We start from the raw sequence: 20,679 nt of genomic DNA on the forward strand, positions 1-20,679 counted from the left end.
AGAGAGATGTTAATGCTCCATTTCTTTACCCAACTCCTGGCACTTCATGGAGCATCTCTCAACCCCTGATGAGTGGCCAGGGCCCAGGAGAGCCACAGGATCCACATCCTCCCTGTCTCCTGCCGGGACAAATCCCCCTGGGGACAATAAACTCTTCCTTCCACAGCAAACAATGGCCACACCATTATTCTGAAAGCTTTGGGTTAAACCATAGCAATATATCAGGGCATCTAAATGCAATTTTAGGGTTTTTATTTATTTTTTTTTAATTTTCCGAAGTAGGATGCACACAAATAGCACCAGCTCAATATCCCTATTGAATTGCCAAAGCAGTGGAGCCATTTTAACATCAAGACATGCTACAAAAGCACACCAGAAGTTCATTGCCAGCAGCAAATAAAGGAATTTGGCCACCTAGAAGTGATTTCCAGCAGACACCATTGCTCCCCAGGTTGTTATTGCCCCTCTTCCATTGCAGGGAGCCCCTGGCAGGTGTGGCAGGAGCAGGGACACAGCCCTGGATTCAGCAGGAGCCGCAGATCCGCTTTTCCCACCCAAATGCAAAGCAGAGCTGGGAGTGCTCGAGAGGTCTGCTCTCTGGTGAGGTTCAACATTAAGATGTGACAAGCTCCTTATATACAAGAGGATAAATGATATGCAAAGTCCATACTCTTTGTTCTGACAAGTGTCCAGAGGGAAAATTCTGGAGATAAAGCTGTATCTTTCTAAGGCACCGGGGTAGGGTGGGCAGAATGAAGATTTTATCAAAGAAGTTCAGCATTGAAACACTGAAAAACACCACATTGCCTTCTCCTGCTCCTTCCCACCCCCATCAGTGTCCTGCCCTTACCTCCCACAGCCATCCAGAATCATTCCAGTCCATTGGGAGGGGCTTTTTCCCTTTTTTTTTTAATAACTATAAATATACAGGAAGAAATCACCATATAAAGAGTATTTTTTTCCCACTGAGGAGAGACTCAAGAGGGTTGTCCCTGCCTGGCCCTGGTGTCACCTGGAAAGAACAGTCTGTGTTTCCCAGTGACCAGTGCAGGGGCACACACCTCTCTGAAATCCCTGTGATGGGACAGATAGGAGAAAATAACAGACAAACTCAGGAAAATGGCTAAAAAATGACTGGAGATGTCCCCTGGGGTGTGAAGGCTTGGATATGTCCAAAATCCCATCCAGAAAAGAAACCAGCACAAATTTTTACCCTGCTCTGTTTTAGCAACGTGACCCCTTTAGATAGATAGACAGATAGAAATATATTTCTTTCAATATATAGATATCTATATATGCATATATAGACATATAAAAATATACAGATATCTGTGTATATATATATATATAAATGTATATATATTTATATATCTCATATATAAATATAGGTATATATCATATAATATAATGCCTGTGTATTTGCTGATATTTTATATATATAAATATAATTATTTATAGAATATGTAATATTAAATGTTACATAATAAAATGAATATAACATATACAGTGTCACCCAGGGACAACAAGCCTAAATAAGCTTCTCCACTTGTGTTGTGAACACTGCAAGTCCCCACTGACTTAAAACACATCAAAATAAGCACTTATCTTATTGAAACAAATTTGGGAGTTTTTGTGGCTTCCCCATCCCTGGAAGTGTCCAGGGCCAGGCTGGATGGAGCGCTGGAAAACCTCAGCTGGTTGAAGGTGTCCCTGCCCACAGCAGGGGTGGAATGAGAAGATGTTCAAAGACCTTCCAACCCAGAACATTCCAAGATTCTGGGTTTGAAATTTCTGAATTAAACCCAGGGATTTGCATCTTTTGTTGCCTTTGGAATGAAGGACTTTGGTAGCAGGGAAGGAATAAATCCAGATGTAAAAGAAACAAACTGTTGATTAAGAGCTCAGCATGATTCTTATGTAAATACGATGTAAACATTAAAATTCACCCTTAACTCTGTTTACCTCCAAAGTGTAGAGCTCATCAATTATTAGGCATTGTTGTAATGCACACACTATGCCCCCATAATATGGCAATAAGTCCCAAAGACTTATGTAAAATATCTCTTTTTTAATCATGTCTAGTTTCATAGACAAAAGTAATCACTAAAAAGCCAGTGGCTACAAAAACTGCAAACAAAATGAACCTTTAAAAGCTAATGACTTAAGGGTGATTTTACAGACATATAAAGTATGTTAGGGGCTTACACTATTTGTCATTAACACATATTTTGAAAGCTCGGCTAATATAATGTGACACAAAATTAGTCAAACACAATTCATGCAATATTGTTTAATTTTACTCCTCATTTAACTTGGTTTTAAGCAAAATCATTATGTCACATGATAACGTTCACTTGAACAAGAAATATTTTATAATGGTGTCTGCGTTTCGAAATGAGTTATTAGGAGCTACATGCTGAACACATTCTTAACTATGAAAACTATAAAGCTAATAGCTTCATCATATTTTGACAACATCTACATACTTTATGCATTATTTACAAGAAAGATATAAAATGAAACTACTGAATATCTTGCACCATACTTCACAGTCATAGTTAACTGGTTAAAAATAAAACACATTTATCTTCTGCCGGCTCTAGATTTGCATAGGGATATTTGCATACCATGTTGCAATGTGCTCTTAATGTAAAATTTAACCTTTGTACTTTCCCTCTGATGTGGAAGGTATACTCATTAAGTTAAAAATAATGGTAAAAATAAGTCTGCTGGTGATATACTTTCCATGAATGATTCCCCTGAGTGGTGAGGAAAGGTAAAATGTGGGTGGGAAAATGTTTAATTGAATTAACTCCTCATTTCCTATATTTTTATTTCAAATTTCACCAGCAGAGCAATTGGAGTGGTATTTGTCAAACACACCGGTTCTACCTTTAGTGCTGGGGCTCTTAATGCCCTTTCATCCTGCGTGAGGAGGTGCATTTCTACGTGCAGATGGAGGCCTAAATCACAGAATCATGGAATATCCTGAGTTGGAAGGAACCCACCAGGATTTCCAGTCCAACCCCTGGCCCTGCACAGACACCCCAAAACCCCACCCTAGGCATCCCTGGCAGTGATGTCCAAACTGTCCTGGAGCTCTGGCAGCCTCAGGGCCGTGCCCATTCCCTGGGGAGCCTGGGCAGTGCCAGCACCCTCTGGGAGAAGCTTTCCCTGATGTCCAACCAAGACCTCCCCTGACACCTTTTAATTGCAAATCCAATTGCTGACTGTCAGCACTCCAAAAGCACCTTTCCAAAAGGAAAGGGTTCGTTGGAGTTGAAGCTTGAGACAGAGTTTACACCTCTCGAACTTGCTCCACTTCTCTACAACACTTAAGTCCATAATGCCACTTTCTCCCCTCCAGAGTTACTTCTAAATAACTCCTAAAAGAAACAAAACTTCTAAAAGGAACCTAAACTCCTAAAAGGAACAACCCTATTTTTGGCTGCTCCTCATTTAGGTGATGTTTTAGAGTGAGAATGTCACCTTTTTGTATGCAAAGTGTACCAGTATCAGTGACCAGCAGAGCCTATGACCCACCAGAGCTTTGTTTCATACTCAGAGAAAATACAGATGAATCTGCTGAACGCTACACAGCAGCTCTGCCACTCAATGGCTCCCAAGCAATTAATGGCCACACCTTCTATTTTGCTTTGCAAAAAATTCATGTGAGCACCTCCCTGCAATGCTGCTTCTGTTACCTGCTGCTGGTTCCTTCTCTATCCCAAAAGAAAACCCTTTTGTGTGAAGGAATTCTGCACGAGTTGCTTATGCGCGGTAATTGGCCCATTATTTTTTCCCTTTTTAGGGCAGATCTCACATTGGCGTTTCTGTGCACTGACCCACCAACGACCTCCGCCGTTGACCTCAAAGGACTACTTTCTCTTTTGGTAAGAGATAATTCAGTCTCCCTGGTCTGCCTCCTGGGCACAGTCAAAATTATGTGTGGTGATTCTGCGGTGTGGGCTCCTGTCTGCTAAGGACTGAGCTAACACCGCGACATGCAATTAATTCAGGACCTCAGGATGGCCTTGAACGGTCCCTCCTCTACAGGGATTGGCTCCCACCACACCACCCTCTCCCCACAGAGCCCTCACCTCTAATAAACACGAGCAGGAGCATTCAGAGGATATGTAAATGCATTAATTTTTTATAAAACCAGTTAGTGAGCACCCAGTACTCGCGGTCAGGACTGTAGCCCAGACGGGGGGCAGCGATGCTTTGCCGCTGCTGCAAGGAGGAATGGAGAGCCCCAGAAAGTTTTAACTAAATAGCAATAGGCTAAATTTCCAGCCAGGAGCAGGGCAGGAATTCAGGATTGGAGTTCTACTTGTTTACTGCCTCATCTGGCCCTGGCGGTGATGGTTCTTGTAAAGATCCTCAGCGAGGTAAATAAAAGCGCGGAGCCCCAACAACGGGCTGTTATTGCAGCAGCGAGCGGAGGTGTACAGAGCAGGAAATAACTCTCCCAGGGATAAATTACATGTGATGAGGGCCAAAAGAATACAGCTCCTATTTCAGGAAGTCTTCCAGGCAAAAGCAGAGATTTGGCAGTTTTAGCGTTCCTTTCAAGACAATACACGTACACCAAAAACATTACTCTTCACAGAGTACCCCAGAGGCCTTTCCAATCATCTGGATGCTCGCAGTTATTCCATTCCCTCAAATTCAACACAGATCTTCTTTATTAATTTTAATTTGTCATCAATAACCTGACAGGCTCTCTTTCGGCAAGAAATACTGTATTAACTGTTTCACTCACTGTGGCAGCTATTAAAAATGTGATAATGATTAGCAGTAATGAGGTCAAATAGAATAATGTGAGTATAAGTTGCTACCAGCGAAATATATAACACAAGAGGATTTATTATGTTCACTTGCTGAAATGTAATTTAAAAACAGGATATTACCACCTGCTATGCTGGCTCATAGGGTTATCCAGATCATTTAAGCATTTCCTGCTAATATGTTTATTTGCTTCTGGCAGATATTACCACTACTGTATTTCAAATAACTACACTTAAAACAAAGTTAATTGTTCCTATCTCCTTAATATAAATATGATTATGTAAAGCGATGATTAGATGACTAGCTGGTAAACAGAATTATTTGAGCATCAGTATCAGTTAGGATAAAAATGGTGCAGGAACGTTGAGAGTTGTGGGCAATAAATCAGCTCTGGAAAAAGCAGATCTTCAGTAAAGAAACTTTGCGTAGGTGCTAAGGGGAGGTGAGGAAGGGCTGTGCTTTAAATATCAGAGCAAATAAATTGAAATATTAGAACTTTATCAATACAAAATCTGGTAGATATAGTCATTATCCTGTATTCTCTTAAAAAGATTTTGAATCTGGACTACTTTGTATTACTTTTGTTCATCTAAATAGAATAATCTTCAGTTTTCACTGCAGCAATACAGAGCAATTTGATGGAACTGCAGGTCTGCTTGATCTGCAAAAGCTTTTTCAGATGGGGAAGATAAAGGTTTAATACAACGACAAAAACAAAAAAGCTCATTCTCATCTGTTGAGCTTTAATTTTGAGCAAAGATTACAGAGTTAGGCCAAATTCTGCTTCTGCTTACACAGCTTGAAATCCCCTGAATTAAGCCAGAATTCAGCCTTAAACCTGTGAGATGTAAAGCACGACTTAACCTTCATTGCTGGAACTCCTGCTCCCTGGGAGGATGGGCTGGGGGTGCTCAAGTCCTGCTGGAGGAAGGAGACAACAAGAGGATTACTTTTTTTTGGGTATAAGTGAAAGCTGTGCAGCATTCCCAGTTAATTCCTCGATGATCAGGAAGGAGGGACATGATTTTTGGAAAATTTTAGTCAGCAGTTTGACATTGAGCTTTGTTTGTCTTTCTTGCATTTGGCTTTTCAATATAATTTGTCATGTAAGTAATAAAACAGGGACAGAAGAGCAAAAGCAGTGGTGTAAAGAAGTTGTCAAGAATGTCCTGAAGTTTTGTCAGGGGGACGTTTTGGTTGGATTTAGGTTAAGGTTCTTCCCCCAGAGGGTGCTGGCACTGCCCAGGCTCCTCAGGAATGGGCACAGCCCCGAGGCTGCCAGAGCTCCAGGAGAGTTTGGACAGCGCTGCCACGAATGCCCAGGGTGGATTTTGGGGGGTCTCTGCAGGGCCAGGGGCTGGACTCAATAATCCCAATGGGTGCTTTCCAACTCAGAATATTCCACAATTCTATAGGAAGAGAGGATGTCACAAGTCAAGGCAAAATACACAATCACAAATAGACATTTTAGAATATGCATTTATACTTATTTATTCTATTTAAACAGGGTTTTTTTTAATCTGCCGTGTTGTTTCATGTTATCTCACATACACCTGTTGAACAAATCCATATATAAAGTGGGATTTCCTGAGATTTACATAACCTTTACTTTTTAAAAAGCTGGCTTCAATGGATAGTGGTTTTTTCCCAGCAAAGGAAGAGCAGCCTGGAGTTTGAAGGCAACTCTGAATGTGAAGCCCTGAGCTGTGATTAATTCTAATAAAGACTTTCCCTACCTGCATCTTTCCAACCACAACCAACAATGCTACTCTTCATCTTCATTGAATAAACAAGACATGTAAAAATTATACATGAGACATTATATTTTTGTTTTGATAACATAACAGTGCAAAAGAAGTGAACTAGGAATATTGGGATAAAGTTCCTCCCACAGCATGGGAGCTTGCTCTGCCTTTTTCAGCATCTTCTTCCCAAGTCCAGCACTGAAATTATGAGTGCTCTGAGTGACACTGGGATCAGTGGAAGCCCTAGAAACCATAATTTCTGCTCCTAGCAGGATTTTTTCCATGCAATAAAAATGAAATTTCCCCCAATATGGGATTTGTGCCCTGTGACTAATGCAGAGGGTGAAAGCCAACGAAGAGAGCTTCAGCTGGCATCCACAGCTAATTATTGGCTGGAGTAATTGGGCTTTGGAAGACTCTGCCCATACAAAGTCAGCATTAAGAGATGAGGCTCAAGCTGGCACTGCCTCATCCCTGAGTTTGGTTTTGTGCTTCTCAGGAAAAGAAGGAAAAGGGGGAACTTTGCATTAAGAAAAAATAAAAAGAGTTTGAGGAAATTAAGAAAAATTAGAAGAGTGAGAAGGAGTGAGATGGCTGAGGGCTGTTCCAAAGCTGAGTGATTGATAACACAGCCTGGGCAAGGGCAGAGGGGCAAACCAGGCGCTGGCTCCTCAGCACCCCACGTGCCAGATGTCAGAAGGGCAATTCCAGGAGCTTTCCCTTCTCCTGGCAAACCCAATCTCATGGAGAGAGGCCTTTGGGGGCCTCCAGCCTCCCATATCCATGCCCAGGTTCCCTCCAGCCCTCCGTGCTCCCGCTGCTCGTGCGACGTTCCCCCACCGCTGGCTTTACATCTCAGCTAAATTTGAATTGATGATGGGTACAGTGTTTGTAATCCTACATCAAGCAGCGCTTGTGTCTGGCATTTATTTGTCCTGTTGCTTTGGCAGCTTCTTCCAGAGGCTCCTCTCATCTGACATGTCAGGTCTACAATCAAAGAGGAATAGTGAATTCACTTTTACAGTTAGGCAAGCTGAATGCTATTACCCATGTATTTGTCACCAACCTGCAGATCCCAGCCTCTAATCTGCCATCTGGATGGATGCTACAAAGTTAAGAGCCAGGGACATGCATTTCTCAGTAACTACCTGCTGTCAGCTATTATTTTAAGGATCCTGTGATTTTCTTTTATTTTGACTAGAAAAAACAAGGCAGCTGCAGTAATAAAAAGGCATATCAACTAGTCACTTCCTGGCAGATTTGTCACTGGTGTGGATACAGCAGTGGTATTTTTTGTTAGCAAATGTATACAGTGGAATATAGTATTGTAAATCTGTAGTGCGTTCTTCACAAAGGGAGAAAAAAAAATCTCTTTTTAGAACCTTGTATACTAGTCAACAAAATAAAAAATGAAAACGTATTTGCTCTCACCTTATTGTGCACATGTATTATATTTTTCTTTTACAATATTGTCCATTGTGTGCAACAGACTTTGTAAATATCGTATTTGGGTTTAAAAATTTCCATTGTCCTCCCGTCGTGGCGGCTGCATCCTCACTCACTGCCCAAGTCCTGGGCTGTAAATATTTGCTGAGAAGAATCACAGGTTTTCTGTTTGGAGAATCTGGAGAATAAGATTAACTTTTCAATTAACAATTGAACAATTAACAATTTTCAAATTAATTTATTCTAATAATGCTTTGAAAAAACACGGGCGAGAAATGCAGTGATGGAAAAGTATCCTGGACCAAATTAATCCCCTGTGTGACTCTATTTCAGTCAACATAGCTATATCAGGATAAAATTATAATTAATTGTTATTAATACGAGCATGAAGAAATTGATGAGAATAGTCTAAGAGTGAAAAAATATATACCCAGTTCAGGTCCTGTGCTTCTACATGAGAACAAATTGTTCTACTTTCAAACTGCCATTTATCATCGTTTTGGATGATAAAGGGATTGTTCTGCTTTTGCATTTCATTTCTTAGAAGTTCTTTGATAAAGATCCTGTTTGCAGCTCTCAGTCTATGGCTGGATTAAGAGTCAAAGCACTTCTCATGATTTTTTCAGGATGTGGGAACCCAATTCCAGGGTCCTGGGGTGTCCCTGGCTGATGGGACATCCCCACATTGCTGCTGGTGTATAAAGCCAACATCCCACACACAGCTCATGACAACCCATCCCACCCAGAGCTTTGTGCCCCTGGGTTTGCAGAGCAAATGGTGCTTTGGCCCTAAACCCAGGAATCCTGCAGCTCATTTGGAGAAAAGAAGTCTCCAGGCATTGTGGCCTTCCAGTGCTTGAAGGTGGATTACAAAAAGGAGCTGAGTGACTCTTTAGGTGGGCAGATAGTGACAGGACACAGTCAATGTGCCAACTGAGCCATGCACAGCTAATCCATTTAAGCCAGATTTTTCCCTATCCTGAGTTTTTCCTGAAACTTTTTTTTCGTCTGATGAGTATTAAGTTCCAGAGAGTCCCAGCTAAGGGAGGATGAGGATGTGGGGACTCGCAGGGACCCTCATTCATCATTGCTGTGACCTTCATTGGGCTGTTGGTGGGTTCAAAACCTACTTATGGATTAGTTGAGGCCAACTTTCACTTCCTGGTGCTCTTTTTCTTCCTGCAGAGAGGCTTTTTGAAGAGCTAAAGTGAAGGAACTGATCTCTCACTTACGGCTGATGAGTTCTCACTAATGATCAGAGAGCACTGCCTACTTGGGGATTTGGTTTTGGTAAACATGCACAATTTAGATGTTTATTCAAAACATCCAAATCTCATCAGTCTCTGAGATAGTTCTGACAGCTGCAAAAAAGTGGACAAATTGTTGATGGTTGAGGAGCAATCAGAGTGTAGAGTGTTTAATGAATTAAGTTTTAATGGTCCTTTCAGATGATTCAGAGCCACCTGGCTCAGATCTCAGTCAGCACATGGCATTATCTGCTTGCTGCTACTCTTGCCCTCTTTGTCTTCTTCCATTTCACTGCCTTTGTCTTGTTCTCAATCAGACAACAGGGGCTCAAGGGCTGGTGCCACCACTGGTGTCATCCTGGGTGACTCTGGCACTTCTGACACAAATTACAAGAGACCCTCAAAGAAACAACCCTTGGGAAGAGGTGTTGTTGTGTTCCCAAAGCCTGAGACAGGGATAATGACAAGGATTTTAGGATATTCCTTGTGCTTACATTTACATATCATAATCAGTGAAAATAACCTGAATAATTAAATGCAATCAGGGTTTGCTTGGAGCTCCATCCAGCCTGGCCTTCAGCCCTTCCAGGGATGGGGCAGCCACAGCTTCTCTGAGCAACCTCTGCCAGGGCCTCACCACCCTTTTTAAAAATTTAAAATCCCTAACTAAAAAATTCTTAATCTAAAACTCCTAATTTAATTCCTAATTTAAAAACTAAGGATTTCCCCCCCCAATATGTAATTTAAACCTACTCTCTGTCCCTTTGAGTCCATTTCCCCTCATCCTCACACAAGATGCTCACTGGTTGGAAGACCAACCTCCACTGTTAACACAGCTCAGGATAAGCAAATTTCCACTCAAAATGCCTAATTAGGTTATTCCCACATCATCATCCTACATCTCACCCATCCCTGTGGGCACTGCAGGAGCAGCTCCACCTTGGCACCAATAAAAGGAAAAGCCCCATTTCTTTCTCTTACTCTCATTCAAGTCACAAGTGACTCTCCAACTATATTTCAGCAACTAAATGAAAAATAAGGTTTAAAGTGAATTCTGATAGCAATAGGATTAGAGCTGAAGCACCCAGAGAACTATGTAAACATTGCTGGGAGTATCTGTAAATCCGAGTGCTCTGTAAGTCAATCTTCACTCGAACGGGCTCAGGTCAGGTGCAGTTACAATGAACTCAAGCTGGAAGTCTTGTCAGACTGACAGACCTGAGTGCAGTGGATTTGTGTCCGTGTAACTGCAGCCAAATGTTGTCCCCTCAGCTCTCAGCATTCCTGCAGTGTGTGGGCTCACAGAGATGGTCAAATGCACTCAAAAAGTGCCTTCAACAGAAAACATCTGTTCTACAGAAGGAGCATTTTCTCCTCTTTGCCTTAACAGTTTTCACTGTGTGGAGAAAAAACAAAAGGGTCTTTTCATATTGTAAAATTTCTTGGAAAAGCCTCCATTGCTCCTAATTCATAGAATTTTGGAGTATTTTTTCAGAAAAGTATAGAATCATGTTTTCAAATAATATCTATTTTTAATCTTAGTTTGACTGCCTTGGGAGCAGGCAGTTTGAGACCTCTCACCCCCCATAAATACCATGTGGAGCACTAGAGGGGCAGCTCAGGAGCTCTTTGCTGGAAGGATCAGGTCTGAGCAGAGTTTTTGGTAAAACATTTGAGTCAGCAAAGTTCCTGGTGGGTCACATCACAGAATTGATATTTAGGGGTGAACGAGAGGATGCATCAGGGGAGGGGATCATGGTTTATGGTTGGCCTCAATGACCTTCCAGGACTTTTCCAACCTCAGTGATTCTGCTGGATTCATCTTTCTACTGAGGCCCATCCACCCTGAGAAGAAGAGAGGGATGGGCAGCACCTGCATTTACCAACTGCCAAAATCACTTGGTGGTTCACAGAGGGGTTCGGTCCTGTCCATGAGTCTTTCCCAAGTGCCCTGGGCTCATTCCAGGCAGGAGAAGAGCAATCTGAATGCCTTATTTATTCTTTGCAGAGCTGTCAAAAGATCATTCCTTCAGAGGGGGCGTGAGGGTTCAACTCCTTGCATGGGAAGTTAATCTTTGATACGAGAGAAAACGCAGGATTCGTTGGTAGAAAATTCTACTAATAGATTAAAGGACTCTCCTGCAACCTTTTAAGGTTATTTATTAGTAATTTATTAATCCAGTTGGAACAAAACCGACTGTTGTTTTCAGAATTCATTTTTCAGGCTGCAGCCTCACACCAGATGACACTCGGGCGCCGGCTCTTGGGGAAAACACATCAAACCCTGCTTCATAATTTATGTAATGACATATACTTGGACACTGATTAGCTACCTTATCAGCCCTGTAATAAAGGAAGCATAACCCCTAGTTTATCATTCATTTATCTGAAGTCATTTTGAATAATATCACAAGATTGTAATGCAATCATTATGCTGTACAGCATGTGTGGGCCAGTACACTACACTGGCAGTGTCAGAGGACTGTCAGAGTTCATACTACTTAATTTGCTCACTTCTTACACATTTATGAAATTGGAGTCAACAGTCTGGTGGAGCAGGGATATTCCAGGCAAGAGACTTCCACAAATTGTTAACAGGGTGTTCCATGGGAGGGTGAAGAAGCATGAGGCAAGGTGAAAACAGGATTTTTGGTTGAATTTAACGGGTGGGTTGAACATCCTCCATCCAAAGCACTCGCTGGCTTTGCTGACACTTTGTCTGCAAGGGAAAAAGTTTTCCTTTAGGCATCTTAAAATCCTCTGCAATTCAAAGGGGTTTCCTCACTGTCTTCAAGCTGGGAGAACTCCTGAGTTGTTAACGGAGCTCACAGTGAGATCCACAGGCTGAATAAACACCTGGGTCCTGCATCCCCTCAGCTCTGGGAGGGCAGAAGGCACTTGAGAGGGATGTTGGAAACCCAAGTGCAGCTCCATCCTTCTTCCCAGGGCTGCTTGGGGGTTTATAGCCAGCTTTCACAATATTTTACATTCCTGTTTGGGGGTCTGAGCTTTTGGGAATGCTGTTCATTCAGGGGCTTGGCTTTCTACCTGTTTCTAGACTTTGTGATCCAGGAGAAAACTTTGGACACAGCAACTGGTTCAGTCTGAAAGAATTGGGAAAAACCCCACTGTATTTACTATATGTTTATGCTGTTTTCATGGAATTCAGCACTCAGCTCCCCATTTTTTGAGTGCCTGAGGTGCACAACTGGAAGTCTACAGCAAAACCCAGCAAGCCTCACCCAGAACACGGGGCAGAAGTGAAACACAGCAAAGACATCTCACTACCTGCTCCTCACCCGGGCTGTCACCCACCTCTCAAACCTTAATTTCATGGATCTGGCAGGGTTAACACCAGGTTAGCACCCTCGGATGAGAAATGGAGGATTTGGGGGATTTCCAGTGGCCTGGGCAGTGCCGTGGCAGAGCCGCAGCCCTGACAGATGAGAGGGGCTGATGGATGGAAGAGCTGGTGACAAGCTGCACTGGGATAATGATTGCTGGGCAGCAGGAGCCATTAGGGTGTCATGGAAAACCCCCAAGATTAATGAACAGCGCGAGTTGGATAAGTAATGAAAAAAGGGAAAGGATGGGAAGAGTAGCATAATGTTTATTTTAAGATAGTTAATCAAAAGAAGAGAATAATTAAAGCTGCCGTTCTTTCCTGACGTGAGTTTAGGGAAATTATAACTGCAAAAAAATTAAATAGAAATAAAATATAGAGCTGAGTTTCAGTGTCCCAGTGGGAAGAGTGGAAGGACCTCTCCAGACAGCCCCAGCAGGGAGAGGGGATGGATGACATGAGAGTCTTTTCCTTCTGTGATTGCCAAACATTCCCTGCTCCATGCCTCCCATATAAATAATCATTTCAGCATTAGAGATTAAATGTTTACTGTAAAAACAATTAAATTTGTTTCTAGCACTTTTTAATGCACAGCAGTAAAATCAGATCATTTAATCATCAATCCTGCATCCAACGTTTATTCCCTAGAAATGCAATTCCAGTCACAATTTTATTTCTATCAGAATAAAAATATATTCCCCAGACTTCACCGCAGAAGCTCTTCAGTAAATTTTGGCACGTGGGTTCAAAGTTGATGGAAAAAGGAGGGATGCTCAGCAAATTATCTCTGGGTGTAGAAGAGGGGACGGGTCAGTGGGGGAGAGGGGATGACCAGGCCTTGCAGGGCCCTTCCAGGCTGTGATTCCTGCAGGGATCACACTCATGAAGATCAAATGGTGTTAAATGACTGGGCTTGCATCAATCCCAGACTGAAGCAGATGAAGCAAAAAAATTAAAGGAGTGTGTGACGGCCTGCACAGCTGGAATAGTGACAGAACCACAGGAAAAATGGGAATAAACTTGGAATAGGGATCGTCAGCTGGTGCATAAAACAAGCCAGGCCCCTCTGAAAGACTGGAAATTTAAATATGAATGAAACTTAGGAAATTCTGCTTCAATTAAAAAAAAATCTTAATAATCCAAGAAATAATTCACACTTAAAACAGCTTTTGTTGGATTCTGGAAATAACAAAACAGTGAAATAAAAATGAACAAAGGGCAGTAAAATGTGCAAAGATGTCATAATATCATTTAAAATACTGCAAAACCTCACATCACTTCAATTTAAAAATAAAACACATCGAATTATAATGAAATCTGGAGGGGTTTTCAAACTTCAAAGCAGAAAGGGCAGGCAAAATGAAAAAAAAAAAAATCCCTTCTCATTTTCTAGTTTTATACCATAGTAAAGTTTTCCTTCCTAAAATAAGAAAGTCATTGACCATTTCTGCCATAGAAAGGAGCCAGGAATATCTGATACCACTTCTGGACTTTCTGGTGCCACAATTACTTTGTTTAAAATATTGTATGAAATGAACTTTGTTCCAGCCTCTGTCCAATCTGGGTGTGTAACTGGACATTTATTCCCTGAAGGCACAACAATAAAGCAGAAAAACTTGGTTTGGATGGTTAAAAATTTCAAAGGCCTGCTCAAACACAGGTAAATAAATTGGAAAATATTATGAATATTTCTCTCTCGACTTTTCCATGTTATCACTCATGAAGCACTTCAATAACAGCCTCCTTTTTTTCTGGGGATATTTGCAAAAAGCCATTTGTCAAACATTTCTCCATGGCTGTGTTTGCTACATTGCAAAATAAATAATGTAATCTGTGATGTAACTGCAGAAAGATGCAGAATTTATAAGATGTGATCCCGGCAAGGAACAGATATTAGACCACATAGTTTCAACATTTTTTTCCAGAGGTCTTTGGGAATGTTGTCAATACTTCCTGAGAGATGCAAGGGCTGCCAAGTACATCTGCCTGCAAATTGTGCTTCCACCACCTTTACCAGTCAAATCCAGGGGAAGTCTGAGGAACGTGATGCAACTTCAGATATAATTTCTGCCACATGTCCCACCTGCACATAAATAGCAAATTCTGGTGTTGCCCAGCCTTGGATGGAGAGCTCTGAGAAGGAATTAATGTGTTCAGGTACCTTCATCACCTCCAGCTTGTGCCCAGTGCAGGATGATCCCCCCCCCATTTCCCTCCCCACTATTCCAGAATCATCTTTGCAAAAGAACTGGGGCCTCCTCGTCCTTCTGCTCCCTCCCTGGGCTCTGATTGCTTCTCTTCTCCCCCATACATTCTCCCTTTTTTAAAATTTAAACTGGATTTTTATTTCTAATTGTCACTGGTGTTGAGCCCCCGTGTTTTCCAATGGAATATAAACCAGAATCACAGAATCCTGGAATGGTTTGGGTTGGAGGGGACCCCAAATCCCATCCATTCCCACTCCTCCCATGGCAGGGACACCTTCCCCTGTCCCAGGTGCTCCAGCCCCAGTGTCCAGCCTGGCCCTGGGCACTGCCAGGGATCCAGGGGCAGCCACAGCTGCTGTCTCCAAAAATTATCCCAAGGTAAATGCAGCACAAAGCCCAACCTGTCAGTCGGAGCTGGAAACCACCCCTAAGGTTAATAAAGGAATGTAGGTCAGAATTGGACACTCAGCTCCACTAATGTGAGAGGAAGCTGCTTCCCAGTCCTTATCCACGCAAACCAGTTCATCCAAACATCCCCTGACAGTGTGTTCTACTGAAAAACCTCTTTTTTTATATATATATATACCATGATGAGATCTAGTTCCATTCTAAAAATAGATCTCATCATTTATGCTCATATAAAATTTTTCCTTCCTAACATCCTGCACCAAGCAACTGTCGGTCACCAGACAGAACCCTCTCTCCCAGCAGCTCTATTTTCCAGCAGCTGCTCAGGTGGTAAAAAACCCCATCCTTACTCTGTTGACTTTAATTTACAATTGCTCATTTACCTTAAGTGACACCCATAATGCTTCTCCCCGTGAGCCTGATGTGCTCCTGCTTAAATGGTGAAAGCAGGGAATAGGTTTGGAAGTGGACATGGAAGCACAGCTGATAATTAAGGTTAGAACCAGAATTAGCCTGTTATTTACTACCAGTGATTTTAACACCTGTTCTATGCAGTGCTGCAGCTGCAGATCCAGACAGAAGCTGCATTACAAGGGCATCCTGTTGGCTGAGGGTGTATTTACTCCTTGGTAGGGCTCTTTGAACCAGGAATCTTTCTCCAACCCCCCAAAAATGCTCCCAAGCAGCCTGAACTGCAGACAGCTTTATCCTACCTGCACCAGCACGCTGTGAAAAGCACTTACATCGTGCTACATCTATCACATAATTAATCCCAACATTACTGCACGAAATCTCATGTGAGATAATATTTTCCAGAAATGTTATGCTACAAAAAGGTCAAATATCATATAATTTTTTCTGCTGGATCCTCCTTTGAGCCATGTTTACCCTAAGATATTAGGTTCCAGAAGGTAAAAAAGAACAATAACATTTGATAGTCCAATCAATAGAATGGGAGTGGACTGGGTGCCCAGTCACAGCCTGGTGGTTGCACAGGCTGGAGGAGTCAGGGGACATCCAGATGGGCTCCTGCAGATCCTTACACATTGTGGACACAAGAATCTGTTGTATCTCCTATATTATTAATATTCATATCCATATTCATATTCGGTTTTATTTTTTATTTATTTTTATTTTATTTTATTTTGATTTTGATTTTTGTTTATTTATATTTAAATATTTGTAAGCTGTTTCCCAGCAGACCAGCCTAAAGTTGGGACACTGTCACTGGACTCTTTGCTCACAGACAGGGATGCCACCCAAGAAGAAATTCAGCACTGGAGTAGCAGAGGAGGAAAATATTCTTAAGAGATGTCACTCTTTCAGTCTCATCTTTAAATCCATAGGAAGAAATAACTTCAGGCTGCACAGTATTTGGAGTTGTTTCCTGTTCCAAACCAGTCCAAAACTGCTGTACAAAGGTCCTCTGCTTTTAATAGCCAGTCCAAGGCCAGGCTGGACACTGGGGCTTGGAGCAATCTGGGACAGTGGGAGGTGTCCCTGCCATGGCAGGGGTGGAACTGGATGGGATTTAAGGTTCCTTCCCACCCAAACAATTCTGGGATTGTATAATTCCAGAAGCTCTTCAGTAAATTATAATTGTGAAATTTATCTAAATTACTCATTTTCCCTCTCTGGGGAACCTGTGCAGAGCAATTCCTTTTGCTGGGAACCTTCAAACCATGGGCTCAATCAACCATTCCCATTCACTTCTCCATGAAAACAAGAAACAAATCACCTGCATGTCCCTTTGATGCACCTCCACGACTTCCACAAACCCATACACCCATGGATTTACATGTTATTAAAAACTGCCGTGCTCTTTGTGAACATCAGGAGGGAGCTAAGGCTGGCAGCAGGTGAGGCAGCAATTCCTGATCCCATCCCAGGTAGGAAAATGCACTGGAACCACAACCATGGACATCTGCTCTGGGTTGGCTGTGGCACACTCCCTCCTCCAGGGACAGGGATCCTTCCCTGTCCTCCCAAGGATTCTGCTCTGGACAGGAAACTGAGCCAAATATGGGCCTGGGTTTTATTTTAAATTTATTTCCCAGATCTGATGGAGAGATCCGGAAAGCAGAGGGAGAGAATCGTTGTGGCCTCTCGTCAGCGACAGGCGGGATCTGGAATAAAACTCTGCCTTGCTTCTGTGGGAAGATTAAAGTGTTTTGGAAGCCTGAGAAAATGTCCCTTTCATTTCAGTATTGATTGGTCTTTATTGAACACACACACTTCTGCTAACGCTGCCTTTGGTGGGTTTTCTTTGGGTTTGTTCAGTTTTTACTTCTTTCAAGACTTCAAGTGCTTTTGACAGTAATTTTCCCTTTGCTTAACTCAATCAGCTATTGATAAATCCAACCCGAGATGCTGAGTCCTTAAAAAGAACCTGTGGTTTTTTTCTCTATTCTTTAAAAAGTACCACTGCCCGTATTTACTGTGAACCATCTGTTACACGTCTAATTAAAATATATTTGTAATGAGCTTATTAGTGCACAGAATATGTCCTGAACAGGATGTCAGTCAAGAACCGATTGTTTGGAGAGATAAGATACCTTAAACTTCTATTAGTGTAACAAAACCATGCGCTGGTATTTTCATCCTGTATAAAAGCAAATTCCAAGAGGGCAGGAATTCACACACTTTTTGTAATAATTTCCTCTTCAAATGTGTGGCTGTTCCTTTCTAATATAGAGTCAGATGGCCTCTTATAATTGCAGTATCAAATCTTTGCCTCAGTTTTCAACTGCAGGTGATTTCAAATGATTAAAGATGCACAACAGGGAATAAACAAAAATGCTTACATGCAATTATTTTTAATTAGTATTTGGCTATAAAGTGTGTGCCTTCATAAAAAAGTCTGTTATTCACATAAACATCTGTTACCATACACACAAGGAAACACACTGTAAGTCTGTCATCACATCACCAAAACAGAATATACTAAGGAAGGCTGGACAGGAAAGCCAACACTTTGAGTTTTTAAACAAAAGATATAAGCATAACTGCCAAAACAGACACTGCACCACACCTTTCAATTAGCGCAGCTCACAATCAAAGGAAGAGCTATTACCAATGGAATTATACTTGAAAATGTTAAAATAGATGGAATTATTCTTTGAAAACAATGGAATCTGTAAGCACAAGACGATTTCAAACTCTTTACTAATTTTGCACCAGCGAACATAATCAAAACGCTTCCTGTTTGCACAGTATCTCTGGGTACTCTTCTGACAACTTTTTTAAATCTTATTTTTGTTCGTTATTTAAGCCCTCTCAGAAAAAAAAAAACAAAAAAAAAACAACAAACCCACCACCAAACCCCTGCTGTGGCATTTGCCCATAAATAACCCTGCACTGCTCCGTTCTGGCCTCATTTTGCAGACTCAGGGACGCTGACATATTTTAAGCAAGCGTGCGACAAACAGCGAAGTAAGAGAGATATACAGAGCGGTATAAATTAATACCACCATAATTGATAGGTGGAGATAAGGTTGCTCTGCGGAATGCTGAGAATAAAATGAAGAGGAGGTGTGAGAGCACCTTGCACATGAATTACTGAATCGGTGGGAATTGCTGCGAGGAAGCTCTTGGAAACACCTCCAGCAGCCAAACTTAACACCTTACCTCCACCAGCAGAGAAACCCACAGCTTTAACCACCAAATAACACAGCTCGGTTTGCATGGAAATAAAACCAATCCTTTAATTAAAAAGTGCACGTGAGGGGTTCTGCCCTGTGCGCCTTGGCGTTACCTGCAGCCAGAGAGGAAAAATTCCTGCTCCTCAGTTGTGGCTCTGCTGGGACCAATAACCAACCCCGGCAGCAGAGCCACCCTGGGGGTGCTGCTGGTCAGGAACAGGGATGGAGACTCCACCTGTGATCCTGCCCCAGCCCCTGACCCTTTAACTGTGCACACAAATCTTCCTGCACATCCTGAGAGAGCTCGGGTGCTTTAAAATCCTTCCTTCACCAGCTCTTGATGAGCGTCCTCTGGGCCCAGCCTCCTCCTCAGACCAGCTCCTCTTGGCCCAGAGAGAAGTCAAAAGTGCCCTCAGAGTTTCTAATGGCAAAGATGACCCTCTGCAAGGAAGCAGATCCGAATCTTTTCCAGCTCCCGTTGATTTACAGGCCTTCTCCTGCACATCAGCATTTCATATATCTTCCCAAGTGTCAGAAATATGAAAGCCATACATTACACGCAAAGAATGGCCCAGTTCATTACTATCATTTTATTTATTTAACAAATACGGTATTTAATCAGAAGGAACTGACAGCTGCAATTGTTTATTGCAATCATACAACACGGCAATAAATAAACATTGCACATTAAGTAGAAGGTAGAAGGATCACTGGAAACATCCCGGATAAAAAATCCTTCCTCAGAATTCCTCACTAAAGGACAGTATTAGTAAATCTATTGACAAAGAGCTCCAAAAAGATGAAGCAGTAAATAAAACACGTGAGAGCAGACAAGGTAGGTTTGGCTTTTAGACAAGCAAATTAATTTCTGGGTTGACTCCAGAACAGAACGGCTTCCAGTTGGCTCTGGACTAGGACAGTCACATATCACACCCTCCCTCGTAAATAAAAGCAGCCCCAGGAAAGGCCGATCTGCCTTTTAGTGATCAACAATTTTCCGTAGCAGAAAATGCAAATCACCACTTCTCCAGAGCATCCATGAGATGGGCTGGGCTCCTCACTCCCAACCCTCAGCAGCTCCACTTCACCCGCTGGAGAGGGGACCCCCCCAGAGGAGCTGGACCATGCTGCACCTCACAATCCTCCACTCTTCCTTTTTCCCTTCTCTTTGATTCTGTTCTTAGCTTTGCACGTCCTGACTGATTCACAAAAAGCCAAGAAAATGTTATCTCCATTCCAAAAGCCTCAGATTTCAGGCTCCCTCCTGCTCTCTGCCAGCAGAAAGTGGGCTTTGCTTTAAGACACCTCAGCTTCCCCAACTTCAGTGAGAGTTTTGCAAGACTTAGTGGAGCAGGAGTGTCTCAATAACTGTGACAGATGGCTGGGCCTGAGAGAAGAAATAACCATTTTCCTCCTGAAATTTGCTACATTGCCATGGCAGGGAGATGCTTCCCTTCACTGCGCAGGACTCCCCAGGTTGAGAATAAAGTCAGCACTTTTCTTTATTTCTCTCCTCGCTGGCTCTTCCCTCTGGTTTAAAAGCACCTATCATCCAGCTTGGAATGTTCACTTTGAGGGAAGAAGCTTTAACTCTTTGTCCCTTAAGACAAGGCAAACTCAGAAGGAAAAGGAAAAGAGATGGATCCTGGCAGTGGCAGGCAGTGTCACCTGGGGGTGGCAGGGACCCTCTGCCAGTGGCCTGGGCAGGGACAGCCCCCAGCCTCACCACTCCCCAGGGACTGGAATTATTTCTGAATACCCAGGTCGTGCTCCTCTAAGATGTGAATAAATGTGTGGATGTGGTTCTGGGGGACAAGGTGGCCTTGGCAGGGCTGGGGATGGTTGGACTTG

Source organism: Passer domesticus, chromosome 8 (assembly GCF_036417665.1).
Source record: "Passer domesticus isolate bPasDom1 chromosome 8, bPasDom1.hap1, whole genome shotgun sequence".
NCBI classification, from domain to species: Eukaryota; Metazoa; Chordata; class Aves; order Passeriformes; family Passeridae; genus Passer; species Passer domesticus.